At 42.9% G+C, this 16,729-nt stretch overlaps 2 pseudogenes; both read left to right on the forward strand.

The window, feature by feature from the left end:
• Window positions 1–16,729, forward strand: part of LOC134326742 (zinc finger protein 850-like) — a 143,499-nt pseudogene that overhangs the window by 17,960 nt on the left and 108,810 nt on the right.
• The window catches only part of LOC134327001 (uncharacterized), a 61,639-nt pseudogene continuing 52,149 nt past the window's right edge, over window positions 7,240–16,729 (forward strand).

Raw genomic sequence — 16,729 nt, forward strand, 5'->3', positions numbered from 1 at the left:
TGTTTAGCTGGATTTACATCATGTGTGGTGTTTATGCAGCTCGGGGAGTTGAAAAAGTTTCACGCTTTATTATTCACATTAAGCATTTTTCGTTCTGTCCGGGTCACTTTTATCTCGTTATATCACACAGTTCATCTTTTTAAATGCAATATGAAAATGTCAGCTGCAAACTGGCTAAACATTTAATCAGGTGAAGTTTAAAAGTTTAAAATGCAGCGATAAGCTCCATACGAGACCCAGCTGACGGCATTAATGCTAACGCACTATGCTGTACAACATGACACGCCCACAGATGGACGTCACGGTTCGGGCTGAAAAACCAAGTATTCTGTGGTGCCAGATTGGCCCGCTAGTTCGCTCTCTGGAACCTATTTTTTCCGGTGGAAACACACGGAACCGGTTCAAAGTCAAGTTCGGGAACCGGAACTTGCTCCGTGCCGCGTCGGTGGAAAAGGGGTAAAGGAGACATTTTCCCCAACCGCAGACATTACATCAATACGCATCCTGATGCAAATGTCAGCACAATATGATCTCAACCTACACCAGATGGATGTTAAAACAGCCTATTTACATGCTCCTATAGACTGCGAGGTTTATATGGAACAGCCAGAGGGTTTTGAAGTGAAATCACACACAGCAGAAACACTTGTCTGTAAGTTGAATAAGTCGTTGTATGGGCTAAAGCAATCTGGTAGGAATTGGAATAAAATGCTACACGATCATCTAATTGAAATTGGATTTGTTCAGAACCCTGTTGACAACTGTGTTTACAGCAAACAAGCTCAGGATGGGAGAGTAATATTAATACTTTGGGTTGACGATCTTATAATTGCTGCCAGTGACAGGCATTTACTCAGTGACATAAAGGAACAGTTGACAGCGAAATTTAAGATGAAAGATCTTGGGAAGCTTAGGCATTTCCTAGGCATAGATTTTGATCAGAGTCAGGGAATTGTAAAGATGAATCAAAAGGGATACATAAATAAAATACTGGAGAGGTTCAGTATGTTGGATAGCAAGCCAAGAGTGACCCATGTGAGCAAAAATGGGAACTAGACTCAAACTCTGATTCAGTTGATAACACACTGTATCGTGAGATAGTGGGTAGTTTGATTTACGTGATGACTTGCACGAGACCTGATTTAAGTTGGGTTGTTAGCAGAATTTCCCAGCATCTAGCAGAACCACATGCACAACATTTGATTGCAGCCAAACATGTGTTACGTTACCTGAAGGAAACAATTGACTATGAGCTGTGCTTCAAGAACAGTGAAAGGGATTTAAAACTTCAGACATACAGTGATGCGGACTGGGCGTCTGACTTAGATAACAGATGTAACACGACTGGGTATTGTTTTAGTTTAACCAATGATGGACCTTTGTTCTCTTGGAAATCAAAGAAACAGCCCACAGTTGCTTTGTCTACTTGTGAAGCGGAATACATGGCTCTTGCAGCCACTACTCAAGAGAGTTTGTACCTCACACAGCTACTAGGGAATGGATTGTAGGTATCAAAATGTACCAGTAAAGATATACAAGGACAACCAGGGAACATTTGCCCTTTCTAAGAACCCTGTGTGTCGTCAAAGATGCAAACATATAGACATTCGATACCACTTCATTCGGTCAGCACTCAGTGAAAACAAAATAACAAGTGAGTACTGTCCCACAGAGAGAATGGTTGCAGATATTATGACCAAACCTGTGACGAAGTTGAAAATGGAAAGGTTCAAGAGTTTTATTTTTGGTATGTGAACTTGTTGAATGAGTGAGGTACAAATTACGTTCTGTACTACATGAGATGAAGTGGGGGTCTGGGCGTTTTGTTAATATATGCTCTCATTTGATGAGTACACTACTTGTGAGTGCTTTTATTTTGACATGTTGACAGATAAGAAATAAAGCAGAGCTTCTGTTGTGGCAGTTCCAGTTCAAGCAAACCGATGGTGTACGTGTGTTTCTTTCCCTCCGTATTTAAATAAGTAATTATAAACTTTATTTACCGATGTTCCACCCTAAAATGGCTGCGCAAGCAACAAAGCCAAACAATCACAAAGTTTCAGTGTAGTTGGATCATCATGGAATATCATAACTCGTGTTATAACTTCCTTATTAGTGTTGCTGTGGGTTTTATGGTGGATGTTTGCTGCGTGTTGTCTGCTAGTTAATGTGTTAATGCGTTTAACCCTGGTAGTTTTATATTGGACATTCGTCTGACATTCCAGTTTCTTTCATCTCGTTCTCGGCAAATAAACATTAAAAAATGAACAAACCTGCACGAACTGACTCTGCAGTAAACAAGGAACAGACTACAATCACATATGTTTTTAAAAGTCTTTCTGTTTATTTTTATTTAACGCTATTTTGTCATTGTGAGCTTCATCTGCCTTGAAAAGCCAAGGGAGTCTCTCAAAAGTGCATAAAGCCAGGTTATAGTTCCGTATTACCTAGTGACTTGTACCACAACTGTATTAAGTCCTACAGTACAGGTACAGTCAAATACATATTGTGTAAAAAAAAATCTAAAAATGATAAACTTACATTTTAATGTAATAAGCAATGTAAATTGCAATGAAAATGTTCTATATTTCATTCTTTATTGTTGTACTCATGCTGTGGTACATTGTATGATTCGTTACTGTACCCATGCTGTAAGACTTGTATTATGTAATGTAGTAAGTAGTGCAAGTGACATGGTAACTACTACAACCTTTGTTATATGAAAAAGTACTTTTCTCTATTTTTGTTTTTGTTTTATATTTTATTCTTTATTACTATACCCACACTGTAGAGCTTTTTTTGTAATTCAGGGGTAGTACATTAAAATGTAAGTTTGTCATTTTTTTACGTAATACGGAACTATAACCTGGCTTTATGCACTTTTGAGAGGCTCCCCTTGGCTTTTCAAGGCAGATAAAGCTCACAATGACAAAATAGCGTTAAATAAAAATAAACAGAAAGACTTTTAAAAACATGTATGATTGTAGTTTGTGCCTTGTTTACTGCAGAGTCAGTTCGTGCAGGTTTATTCATTTTTTAACGTTTATTAGCCGAGAACGAGATGAAAGAAACTGGAATGTCAGACAAATGTCCAATATAAAACTACCAGGGTTAAACGCATTAACACATTAACTAGCAGACACACGCAGGCAACATCCATAATAAGGAAGTTATGACATGAGTTATGATGTTCTGATCCAACTCCACTAAACAGACGCACTTCTTGGTGCGCTAAAAAACCAGCTCCTTTGATTGGTCGGTAATTACGTCTATATCCCCCTTAGTCCCGCCCCCTGCGCTCCCACGCCTCGCCCCTCGGGAGCTACAGGTACAGATCAGTTTTGCAGCACGCTGACTGAGATATTTGTTGCAAAACTCAGGCAGGCAGATTTGAAACTGTGCTGCAATGTTTTTATCCTCACGTCGAAAATAAAAGTACAAATTGTTAGGGTGCCTGCGACGTCTGGTGAACATATCACCAGTTCCCAGCGTCGCAGGCGTTACAGAACAAAGAGCAGTATGGCCTCAAATAGGAGTCCAGCTGATTAGGGCAACGACCTGCAGCTGTGAGTTCCCCTATTTAAGGGGGCGTCGCACCTTTGTTCTGTGTTTGTCACACGGCTGCTCTGCACCAGCCATTCCTTTTTTATCAGGGCAAGAATGGTTACCCCAGGCGCTTCGTAGAGCGGTTGGGTGTGTAAGCCAAAAGGCTAAGGTAACTAGGTTTTTGTTTCACTGATTAGGGAGAGCCGGTGCAAATACATGCAGCCCTCGCGCTGCGGTTGTTTTGACTTTGCCACTTGTTCCCCGCTTGCCAAGCTAGCAGTGAGTTAGCTTTGGGCTAACAGCCACATTCCGCAGTCCACTAAACGCGGGTGTTTTTCCCAGGATATTCTCTGCCTGTTTGGTGCAGCGGTAACTCTCCGCTCTCTGTGCCAAATTAAATATCGGTTTCTTCCCAGCCTTTTAATGCTGGTGACACAACCGATCTGCTGCTGTTAATAGCACCCTTTTGTTAGTTTTGTCCCTGTAACGGATTATTTCCGTATTTCTGCCTCTTTGCAACCGCCTCTTATTTAGTAGGCGAGCCTGTTGTCCCAGCAACACTGTAGCCTAGTGGGACTTACCACTGCGTTGTGAGTGAGTGACCCGGGTTCGCGCCTCGCTTCAGCTCCTTTTCCATTTCTTTGTTTGTGTTTCCTTTTCAGTTGCCAGCGACACCAGCGGCCTCGTTCGGGATTCCTCGAATTGTCTTCTGTTTGAGTTTTATTTGTTGTACTGTGTTTATATTATTTATTGTTAATAAATATTATTTTTTGCTCCGCACCTTTGGGTCCTACGCCTCTCTCATTATAACACAAATGTATTTTTTACAGGTACAAATCTTTTTTACACTTACAGATTTATTTTTTACAGATACAAATTTTACAGATTTTGTTTTCACTGGTGCAAAACTTTTGCTACATATTTACATCCATAGTAAACAAACAACAGTTAAGAGTTGTGTTGGAGTGTCTAAAAGTTGGTGTGACAAAGTAAAACTTTGAGGATACAATAATTGTCACGCTTTAAGCCTCCCTGTGCTCTAGTGTGCCACGCCCTTCTCTCCCCAGTCTCCAGCCAGCCTCCCTCTCCTGATTGGTTAGCTGGGGCTAATTAGCCCCGGCTGCCTGTATTTAGGAGAGGATCAGGGAAAGGCTGGTTGGAGACTATTCTGTGGTAACTCTGTTTGCTCTGGTTCCTGTTTGGTCATAGCTCTTGATTCTGATTCCTACCTGCTCTGCTCCGTCCCATCCGGTCTGTTCATTCTGTTTTGGTTTTGTTCTATGTTCCTGTCTAGTTAGTTCATGTTCTAGTAACCTGTTTAATCTTTGTTTAGCCTGTCTGTTTAGCCTGTTGGTTCGCCCTGTTAGTCATTTAAGTCCTGTTTGCCTTTAGTCCTGTCTAGTTCTTGTTTAGCTTAGGGTTTAGGTTCGTGTTTGTATATTTAGCATTTATCTTAGCTTAGGTCAAGTATTTGTTGGTTTTGTTTGTGTGATCTTTTGTCTTTATTGTTATTAAATATATCAGTTAATACCTCTCTGCGTGTGTGTGCGCCCCTCCTGTCAGTCTAGCCCACTTACCGTTACATAATAGTCTCCCCTTTTACCAGAACACAGCGAGATGTTTTTGGTACATGAATTCCCGGAGTGTAACTCCATGAGGTTCCCACAGACCTTTCCGTTAAGTAGGCCAGCTCCGTATGATGGAAGCGACTCAGGCGTCGAAGGCTTCCTTCTGCAGAGCCAGCTCTACCTGCAGAACCTTTTAGACCCCCAGCCAGCTGAAACCGATAAAATTCGGTTTATGATGTCAAGGCTGAGGGGCCCTGCTCGTGACTGGGCCAGGAAGCTTTGGTCTGACAGGGGAGTTGTGCTGAACTCGGTTAAGGTGTTCAAGGGCCTCATGAGAGCAAAATTCTCGCAGCTCATTGACGGTGCTCCAGTTTCCTATATGGCGCCCCCTGACGGCGCTCCTGTTTCCTCGATGGCGCCCCCTGACGGCGCTCCTGTTTCCTCGATGGCGCCCCCTGACGGCGCTCCTGTTTCCTCGATGGCGCCCCCTGACGGCGCTCCTGTTTCCTCGATGGCGCCCCCTGACGGCGCTCCTGTTTCCTCGATGGCGCCCCCTGACGGCGCTCCTGTTTCCTCGATGGCGCCCCCTGACGGCGCTCCTGTTTCCTCGATGGCGCCCCCTGACGGCGCTTCTGTTCCTGAATTGGCGCCCCCCGTTGGCGCTCCTGTTCCAGAGTTGGCGCATCCCGAGGGCGCTCCTGTTTCTGAGATGATCCTAGTTGGCGCTTCTGTTTTTGGGGTGGCGCACCCCGAGGACACTTCTGTTCCTGAGTTGGTGTCTTCCGACGACACTTCTGTGCCTGAGTTGGTGTCCTCCGACGGCACTTCTGTTCCTGAGTTGGTGTCTTCCGACGACACTTCTGTGCCTGAGTTGGTGTCCTCCGACGGCACTTCTGTTCCTGAGTTAGTGTCTTCCGACGACACTTCTGTTCCTGAGTTGGTGTCTTCCGACGACACTTCTGTTCCTGAGTTTGTGCCCTCCGATGGCACTTCTGTTCCTGAGTTGGTGCCCTGCGACGGCACTTCTGTTCCTGAGTTTGTGCCCTCCGATGGCACTTCTGTTCCTGAGTTGGTGCCCTGCGACGGCACTTCTGTTCCTGAGTTTGTGCCCTCCGATGGCACTTCTGTTCCTGAGTTGGTGCCCTGCGACGGCACTTCTGTTCCTGAGTTTGTGCCCTCCGATGGCACTTCTGTTCCTGAGTTTGTGCCCTCCGATGGCACTTCTGTTCCCGAGTTGGTGTCCTCCGACGACACTTCTGTTCCTGAGTTGGTGTCCTCCGACGACACTTCTGTTCCTGAGTTGGTGTCCTCCGACGACACTTCTGTTCCTGAGTTGGCGCATCCCGATGGCGCTCCTGTTCCTGAGTTGGCGCATCCCGATGGCGCTCCTGTTCCCGAGTTGGCGCAGCCCGATGCCGCTCCTGTTCCCGAGTTGGTGCCCCCTGATGGCACTCCTGTTCCCGAGTTGGTGCCCCCTGATGGCACTCCTGTTCCCGAGTGGGTGTACTCCGACGGCACTCCTGTTCCTGTGTTAGAGTCCCCCGATGGCTCTTCTGTTCCTGTGTCGGAGTACCCTGTCGGTGCTCCTGTTCCTGTGTTGGAGTTCTTCGATGGCACTCCTGTTCCTGAGTTGGCGCCCCCCGATGGCGTTTCTGTTCCTGAGATGACGCCCTCCGATGGCGTTTCTGTTCCTGAGATGACGCCCTCCGATGGCGTTTCTGTTCCTGAGATGACGCCCTCCGAAGGCGCTTCTGTTCCTGAGATGACGCCCTCCGATGGCGTTTCTGTTCCTGAGATGGCGTACTCCGAAGGCGCTTCTGTTTCTGAGATGACGCCCTCAGATGGCGTTTCTGTTTCTGAGATGACGCCCTCCGATGGCGTTTCTGTTCCTGAGATGACGCCTACCGAAGGCGCTTCTGTTCCTGAGATGGCGTACTACGATGGCGCTTCTGTTCCTGAGATGACGCCCTCCGATGGCGTTTCTGTTCCTGAGATGGCGTACTCCGATGGCGTTTCTGTTTCTGAGATGACGCCCTCAGATGGCGTTTCTGTTCCTGTGATGACGCCCTCCGAAGGCGTTTCTGTTCCTGAGAGGACGCCCTCCGATGGCGTTTCAGTTCCTGAGATGGCGTCCTCCGAAGGCACTTCTGTTCCGGAGATGGCGTTCTCCGATGGTATTTCTGTTGATGAGATGATGCTCGACGGCGCTCCGGGCTCCTCGTCAGCGCCCCCCAACGGCGCTTCTGAACTCTCGTCGACACCCCTTGATGGTGCTCCGGGCTCCTCGTCAGCGCCCCCCAACGGCGCTTCTGAACTCTCGTCGACACCCCTAGATGGTGCTCCTGACTCCTCGTCAGCGCCCCCAGACGGCGCTTCTGAACTCTCGTCGACACCCCTAGATGGTGCTCCTGACTCCTCGTCAGCGCCCCCAGACGGCGCTTCTGAACTCTCGTCGGCACCCCTAGATGCTGCTCCTGATTCCTCGTCAGCGCCCCCCGATGGCGCTTCTGAATTCTCGGTGACGCCCCCCGACGGCACATCTGGATTTCTGTTGGCAGCCGGCGTCCCACCATTTTTATCACGCCTACCTGAGGACATTCTTAATGACTTTGAATTTGCCCCTCAGGGCCCGGGACCTCCTTGTTTTGGGATATTTTTTTTTTGGGGCACTCCAGGAGGCGTGCCTTTGGGAGGGGGCTACTGTCACGCTTTAAGCCTCCCTGTGCTCTAGTGTGCCACGCCCTTCTCTCCCCAGTCTCCAGCCAGCCTCCCTCTCCTGATTGGTTAGCTGGGGCTAATTAGCCCCGGCTGCCTGTATTTAGGAGAGGATCAGGGAAAGGCTGGTTGGAGACTATTCTGTGGTAACTCTGTTTGCTCTGGTTCCTGTTTGGTCATAGCTCTTGATTCTGATTCCTACCTGCTCTGCTCCGTCCCATCCGGTCTGTTCATTCTGTTTTGGTTTTGTTCTATGTTCCTGTCTAGTTAGTTCATGTTCTAGTAACCTGTTTAATCTTTGTTTAGCCTGTCTGTTTAGCCTGTTGGTTCGCCCTGTTAGTCATTTAAGTCCTGTTTGCCTTTAGTCCTGTCTAGTTCTTGTTTAGCTTAGGGTTTAGGTTCGTGTTTGTATATTTAGCATTTATCTTAGCTTAGGTCAAGTATTTGTTGGTTTTGTTTGTGTGATCTTTTGTCTTTATTGTTATTAAATATATCAGTTAATACCTCTCTGCGTGTGTGTGCGCCCCTCCTGTCAGTCTAGCCCACTTACCGTTACAATAATGATAAACAGTACTCAATGTGATTTTAAAATTGATTTTTATTTTAATTTATTGTAATTTGATGTCCTCCTGAAAAAAAAAACATTATTACATAAGTTATAATTTTAAACGTTACAGCTCAAACAATTTACACACACACACACACACACACACACACACACACACGTATGTATATAAATATAATGATGATGTTACCATCAACTATTGTCCATCACTGATCTCCACCTGTGAATATAAAAAACATAATTACAATTTTGAACATATGTTACAGCTCAAACAATTCACACACACACACACACACACACACACACACACACACACGTATGTATATAAATAGAATGATGATGCTACCATCAACTATTCTCCATCACTGATCTCCACCTCCCGGAAATCAGCAAATGGCAAGTTTCATTTGGGAGCCGGTGTGAGTTCCAAGGTTTAGAAACTTTAGCAGTTTCAGGATGGTAGCGTTCAGCGCATGCACAAGTACAACAGAGCGCTTGTGGGGTGTAGACCACGATTACTTGTGCTAGTTGTGTCAACCAAGCAGATCACCATTCAGGAAGGTATATCAGTGCCAAAATACGAGCCAGTTTGTTCAGTAAAACTTTATAAGCCAACAGCAGCGAATAAACTTAAGTCACCTTAGATTACATGTTAACTTCCATCTATCCATCCAGCTTAAATACCATAAACACTACATACAAAACATGTGGAGCTATTCTTACTACAGTAAAACACACTGAACTGACTTTTAAAGTGAAGTTCGAAATGTTGTACAGAGATCGTTCCCATCTAGTGGTGCTAGATAAAATTACAGCTTGTTGCTTGGGTACAGATTTGTGACATTATTATTAAATTGTTGTTGTTGTGTTTGTTGTTATTTTTTTAATGTTCATGTTTTAAAGTGTAAAACCATAAACAGCGCCATCTATAAATAAATGAATCACCTTGTGCTTCCAACTGAGATTTTTGTTTACGTGAACAATGTCTGAAATTTGACGAGCTTGATTAGTTTGTAATATGTATTAAGATGATGAATGAACCTAAACACTTGCTTTTAAATTTTAAATTTTAATTTATTTATTTTAATTTCAATACAACGTGACACCGGCAAAATTAAGAAAGCAAAAATAAAGTGTCCCAAGTGTTTTTGTAACATGTTGTAGACCTGCAATGGCGACTGTTTTTGGTATACAGAAAAAAAGAATGCAGGTGAAAATGTGTTATTTGGCAACCAGCACTGTGTAAATATTAGACAGAACACATGATGGGTTATTTTAACTTGTTGGGTTGCGCAGTTTAACCATTGTGCTGGATTAAATACATTTAAGAAAATACAGCATTAAAGCTTAATCTCATTAAAATAGGCTACAATTTAACACTATAATACAATTTATTAATGTCTGAATTATATTAACTAATTATTATTTAATAACTGTGATTAAACAAAAATATAAAATACATCTAACATACATCTTAACCTGCTCTTCTTTACATGTTAAATTCCTCCTCTGTTGAATAAATCACGGCCCCTGAAACCCAGATAGCTGAAGATTTACCAGGGTGCTGGTTCACTACCTGCTGTAATGTTTCCCAAGCTGAGGGACTGATTGGGAAAGTGTAAATCAAAGCAATAAAAGCTCTAAAACAAACATCCACTGCTTGGATAAGAGACGCTGCTCTACAGGACTGTAATATACTGAGAAAAATGATCACGTCCAAGCTCTAACACCAACAGGAAGAGCTTCCTCTGTTCCTACTGCTGCAAATACTCAACCATGTTGGATCCAGACTGTTATAACATAAACATTTCATTCTCATGTTTCCTCTCCTTGTTTCTTGGTCTCCAGGAGACACTTCAGAACAGCAGGAGTTGGAGCTTCATCTCTGTAAACAGACTCAGTTCCAGAACTCTTTCATTTCTGCAGGTTTTGTAGATAAAGAGCTCTTGGAAGCATCGGTTTGTTCTTCTGCTCTCAGAGGTCGTCTTCTCAGCTCACTGTGCACAACAACATCTACTTCAACTGGACAGTCAATCACTAAATGTTCAGTCTAATGACTTTAACCTTGTAGAAACTCTAGAAATGTAAAACTGTAATATGAGTGTAATAACATTTATCCACTGCAGACCCTTTAAGTGATTTTTTTGTTGATTGCTCCAGTGTGGAATGAAAAAGAATGATGGTGATGCTGGATGATAATCGATAAATCGAGTTTTGGGTGACAAATGATCAACTAGCCAAGTTCTCAAGTCTAACAAAGTTTATTTAGAAAAGGTTTGGTTCTCCTCAGGCCTCACCAGCTGGTATCTGTACTTCTGCTTTCAGAGAATAATCAATGCAAGTCAGAGAGATACAGACCTCGAGCGCAGGGTTCAACATGGTTTTATAATTTTGCCCACACCTTCTGAGTTCTTTGTTCTCATGGTCTGTTCAAACCAGTCCTAATTAATTCTTTCAGATGTTGCTTTCTCAGCGCCATTGACCTTGTCCGAGGCACCGAACCGGCCTTATCGGTGTAAGGTATTTAGGGAGTTCTTCTATGGAACTGTGTGCTACCAATTATCTGTTCACTCCCTACCTGTAGCTATTCACACCGACCTCGCACCAACACAATCGTAACTCACTATTTTATTATGCTATAACCTACACATTGCTAATTGATGAGGTGTCCAATTTTATTATTCTAACAATCCCCCTTAGAATGCAAAACATTGCATTCTTCTCCCAAAGCAGAAGTCAGATCTCAAACTTACACAAATAAAAGCATGCGTGGACCCTCAGATACCCGATAGAGCAGAGTTTAACGTCCTTTAGAGACGGGAAACACCTATATGTGATAATCATATGTAATCAAACTAAAATACTCTAAATCCCTATTATGTCATTATGATGTCATCAAATTGATTATACATAACCACACAAAATGAAATGAAATGCAAAGGTGTTCCATGTTTTTGATGATATCTTTTTATTAACAGGGTGTCTAGTTCAGTATGAGGAACGACAGCCTCATTCAGTAATGACCCTTAGGTCACTACTTACTTTGTGCCTTCCCCAAGGGCACAGTCTCCCTGATGGCAAGGTGAGACAAAGCAGGCGTTCTGGCAATCTTCCCAGAAACTGCCCTAAGCTATCACATTCCCCAGACCAACCTTCCTCCCTCAACCATCATCAAACATACAGAACCTACTGTATACGGAGATATATTTGTAAACTATGCTAAAAGCAAATGTACCTATGTGTGTTGTATATACCCATTACTTTATTCATGTGCTATCAAGTGTTCCTCTAAATATTTGTGTATTGTTGTAATGCAAGCAAAGTAGAAAAGACATAGTAAATTCAAAAGACAATCTTCTATTCTTGCTTCGTATCCTCTGGATGTCATCTAACTTCAAGGTGCTCCTGTGAATAAATCACACACTTCCCAAAGCAAAGAAATCAACATACTCATCCTTATTTTGATCACCCAGGTCCTCATGAGCGTCAGGGTTAAGCCCTGTCGACATGAGCAGTACTGTCTCATCTGTTGTAACAGGAGAGGCCCCCTTTTGGATCACAGTGCTGATAAATGTTACTATCAGAGCTCTGATGCAAGGCACGCAGCAACACCCGCACACGACCACCATTGCCAAACTTACACACACAGCCATGGCCAATTGCATGACCAGACCTTTCCAAGACCCAAACATTTTTTCTAGCCATTTAGCAAAGGGATTGTCTATACCTGAATTTTCTTTCCATTCTCTGGACAAGGCTTTCAAACCTTTAAGGGCTCTAGAGACAGTACCGTCTGGGGCTGTATTGTTGGGGATGAAAGTACAACAGGTTGCTCCAACCATGCGACAGACACCTCCTTTATCTGCCAATAACATATCTAGGGCCATTCTATTCTGCATAGTCATTAGTGAGGTTTAATCCAATTGGTCCCTAAGTCCCTCTACTGCCTGAACAGTAAAGTTCACAAATCTTTGCTGGTTGTAATAGAGATAGTTAATCCAATCCACATTTTTATTAATAGTTGACCACCAGAACAAGATACTTTCAAAACCAGCTGCGACTTGATCTCTGGCTTTGAACTCATCAGGAACTCCTCTGGGAACCCCGATCCCATCTATCCATACAGTTTTATCAAATGATCCTCCAGGTTTAACTTCTCTGGTCTGTCTGTGACTTCTCATAACACCAGCTGGATCCTCCACTCCGTCATGTCTGAAGATCCTAAAAGGCACTATTAAAGAAACAAGAGCACATTCTCCAGTCCACACACCGGACAGTCTCCTTCTTACTTTCAAATCACCACATAGCCACAGCAAATCAGCTCTGTTTGTCGTTTGATATAAAAGGTAGTATTTTTGAGACTGATGTTTTCAGTCTTGCTGCACCACCATTTGGGGAACTTCCCTCTATTGATTTGCCCAGATACAGTGGAGTGGAAACATGTATAATTACCCTTGTATGCTACAATGTTCACAGGTAATTGTTGGTTAGAAATGGGAAACCCTTTTTCCAATTCTTGGCAGACTGTGGTGTTTTCTATAGCCATAGGTGTACTAAATAACGTTGCCAAACATGTTAAGTTTTCTCCTGACATGAGATGTGTAGCTAATTTGGGATTAGCTGCAGCACAGACAAAACAATTGTTAACCCCCAAACCCTCTGATGTGTATCTTACCCATTCCAGCCACATGTTTTTGTCGGTAAATCCTGTTTCAACGGCCAGCTGGTCTCTCCATGTCATGTTCTGGGTCTGAAGTATCATCACTGCCTGTCCTCCATCAGAAACAATCGGGGCTGATTTCCCTAAATTGTCAGTTTTGCTTGTAGTCCTAGGTTTCAGACATAGTCTCCCTAATGGATCACTACCTGATATGTCCACACCCACCGTGATACAACATAGATCTGTGTTTTTCCACCCATAATCAGCTAATACTGGAACAGACAACAAGGCTTGATCCCCCCTTAGTGTCATGTTAAAGTATGGAAACACTCTACTCTTACCCTTTCTCCACATGCAGACAGCTTTCGACAGTAGATAACTAGGCTGATATTGATATTTATAACGCGGGTTACTATGAGTGAATACAGAGTTCCAAGAGTCACAATATATTTCTGACGTGCCCCACCTGAGCGCATACCTAGGAGTCCAACTATCACATCCATACACATCATGTCCTCTCCAGTTCAGATTTTTCCTGTTTTTTCCCATAACTGTATGTATGTCAAACAGGATCGTGGTTGACTCATTGTAATTTATCTCTACTGTTACACCTGGCTGAAATGGTGCTGCAACTGCCCTTTTTTTGTCTTTTTAGCCCTGTCTGTGTGTCATTTGCATTAGTAAAATTCTGAATCCTGTCTTTCCCTTCCTTGTCCTCTCCTCTAACAACCTCTAACCACCCATCATCAAACTGTTTCTTTCTTATTTCTTCCCCCTTTCTACAGAGAATCAATATGAAACCCACAAATGTTATGGATAGCAGCATCATTACAGTCGTGGTAATACACCAAGTTCTACAGCCCAACCTTCTCATGGCTTGACCAACCGGATCTGTAGGTGGGTTAAACGGCATCTTACTGAAAGTACCTGAACTAACTTTAATGGAAAACTGTAACTTGGGTCCTTGTTTGGCTCAAATAAGATTTGAGAATTGGTTTCACTACTTTCCACTCCAACTGATCCAGTCCACACACTAATTTTGGAATCCCCAGAGTGGGCACATTAAGTGCCAGCAGCAGCTCCGCCAAATGTGCTACTGCTGAGATAAAATCCCTAAGCTTAGGCTTATCAGTAGACCACTTCTTGGTTACCAGATTAAACACAGTCACCCCCTTTCCTGTGTGCACTGCACACTTACCAACCTGAACCGGATTCAGACCTTCCACTCCTAGTTGGCTTCTTATCTGCTTTGCCACTCCAGCTCCAAGAGTCAGGTCTGCACCTACACAATGAGCAATATACTCACCTCCTTCTGTAATGCTTTGTTGACAAATGGAGTACCATTGTCATTGCCAATTCTTTCAGGGATCCCCCACCTTTTGGATTATGTCTGTTATAAGTGCTTTTGCTACCGCACTTGTCCTAACCTCAGTTGGGAATGCTTCAATCCATTTGGAGAACATATCAATGAAATCAATCTGGAGATGCTGACATGGTCTATCAGCCAGTGGTTGGGCACTTTAAGCAGTTTTAATACCCCTACTAACGTTATTTGTTTTGCAAATCATCCACCGTTCACAAATGTTTTTTTTTTTGGGAGTAATTAGTTAAGCTAGTTAAGCCCATAGTGTACCAATGTCTTGAGATACTACCTGCATCCCTCCTTTTTGACACATGGTCTCGACCATGTGTCAAATTATCATAATCTACAAGCAATTTATGGGAAGACACAGCTTATCAGTTGGACCATACCAAACCTCATCCTTTTGTTACACCCAGCTCGCTTCCACTCGGCCTTTTCTTTTGGCTTGGCGAAGGACTTCATGCCTGTCAGGTCAGCTGAAACAGAAATCATTTTTTCACAACACAAAATATTTATCTACTTCACATTTCACTGCTGCCTTTTCTCAGCCATGTCTGCTCTGTTATTGCCCTGTGAAATGGGATCAGAACATGAGGTGTGAGCTTTACATTTACATACATCAATAGCTTTTGGAAATAGGATTTTATCCAGAAGTGCAGAAATCAGGTTGTGATGTGTGATAGGTTTACCTAAAAAGGTCAAAAGGCCTCATGTACTACTTCAGATTCATACCTACTGTCAGTGAAAATGCTAACAGTTTTTCCCCTTAGCCAATTTACAACGCTTCTAATTCATCAGCTTGAGATGATAGATAAGATGTTAGTGATTTTGCTTGAATTGTTTCATTTTTTTTTTGTCATTACATCATACCCCACACAGCTTCTTCCTGTTTCTGTGCTTCTGTATGAAATTCATCAACAAACAGCTCCATATCTGGATTTTGGAGTTTTGTAGTTTCCTGTAAATCTGGTCTAGGAAAGCAAACTTTATTAACAACATTAAAACAATCATTTTGTTCACCTTCATTTTCTGTAGGAAGAAAATTATCAGGATTAAATACATTATATATTTTCAGTGTGATGTTAGTCATTTCAAGTAATACATTGTTATACCTCAGCCATCTAGCTGTCATCATATTATCAGTTATCTTGTTTCTTTGTTCAGCAATTGAGAAACATAGTTTGGTACCAACATGGTCAAATTTCAGTAACTTACATAAGTCTATTGAATCATTTACCACTTTTTTATTCAGCTGGCACAGCTCTCAAACACATTGGAGACCTGCTACTATAAGGTCTAATTTAGCTAAAAAATATATTTATTGGTCTTAGTTGACCCTGGAGTAATACTGACGTCATACACCCTCCTTTTTCATTCACTGTCTGAGTGAGTGGTCTGTTTGGATCCGGGATTCCCTGTTGTTGGTGTTGTCTTCAGAGCTCTTTTCGATGTTTCAAAGGCCTTGTCTGCTTCGATGTTCCAACTAAGTGCACTGTGGGCCTGTAGGCCCTTCCCATCAGCAATTTCGCTTCAGGGAGCCTCGAGGACTTCATACTTAGAGATGATAGTTCTGCAATAAAATCACATACCTAAGAAAAACATTAGTTGCTGTTTTGTGATTGACATGGATTATTTTTTTTTTTTTTCGAATGGCTTCTATTCTGCCATTTTCTAATCTTTTACCTTCAACAGAGATCAGTTAACCTAAAAATTTAACTTCATGTTTTACTAATTGTAATTTTGAAAGGCTGACTTTATCTTTGCTAGATGGCATAATAATTTCACTGTGTCATTTTCACATTGCTTCTTCGTTGGAGCTGCCAACAAACAATCATTCACTGTTGACCTTTTTGGACACAACCAATCATGTCCTTTGTACACATTTGTACACAACTCAACTGTTCTCTCCTCATGAGAGACATAGATCAACTTAATACAGAAATCAGACATTTTGCTTAGTCTCAATCACCAAAGTATCCACAATGTCTGTTCAACCATCACACGACAACAGTTCCAACCCTCAAGAACCCAAATCACTCCAGTGATCATTACAACCTTTATACAGTGACACGTTTGGGACGCAGCCTTTTATGTCAATCAGGTGTGGTTAGCCTTCCCTTTCATCAATTCTAAGCAAGTCAACTTAAACTTCGCTCCTACTTCTACTCCAAAACAACCTCAGTCTTATCTAAGTTTCTCAAACACTCCTTTTCATACCGTTCAACTGACTCCCCCTCTTGGATCCGTTCAGTGCAATGCAAATCTATGTTTTTTCGCTTGGTTAGTAAGCAAGTAAGCGTGTTCTGTGAGCT

Source organism: Trichomycterus rosablanca, chromosome 14 (genome assembly GCF_030014385.1).
Source record: "Trichomycterus rosablanca isolate fTriRos1 chromosome 14, fTriRos1.hap1, whole genome shotgun sequence".
Taxonomy (NCBI): Eukaryota; Metazoa; Chordata; class Actinopteri; order Siluriformes; family Trichomycteridae; genus Trichomycterus; species Trichomycterus rosablanca.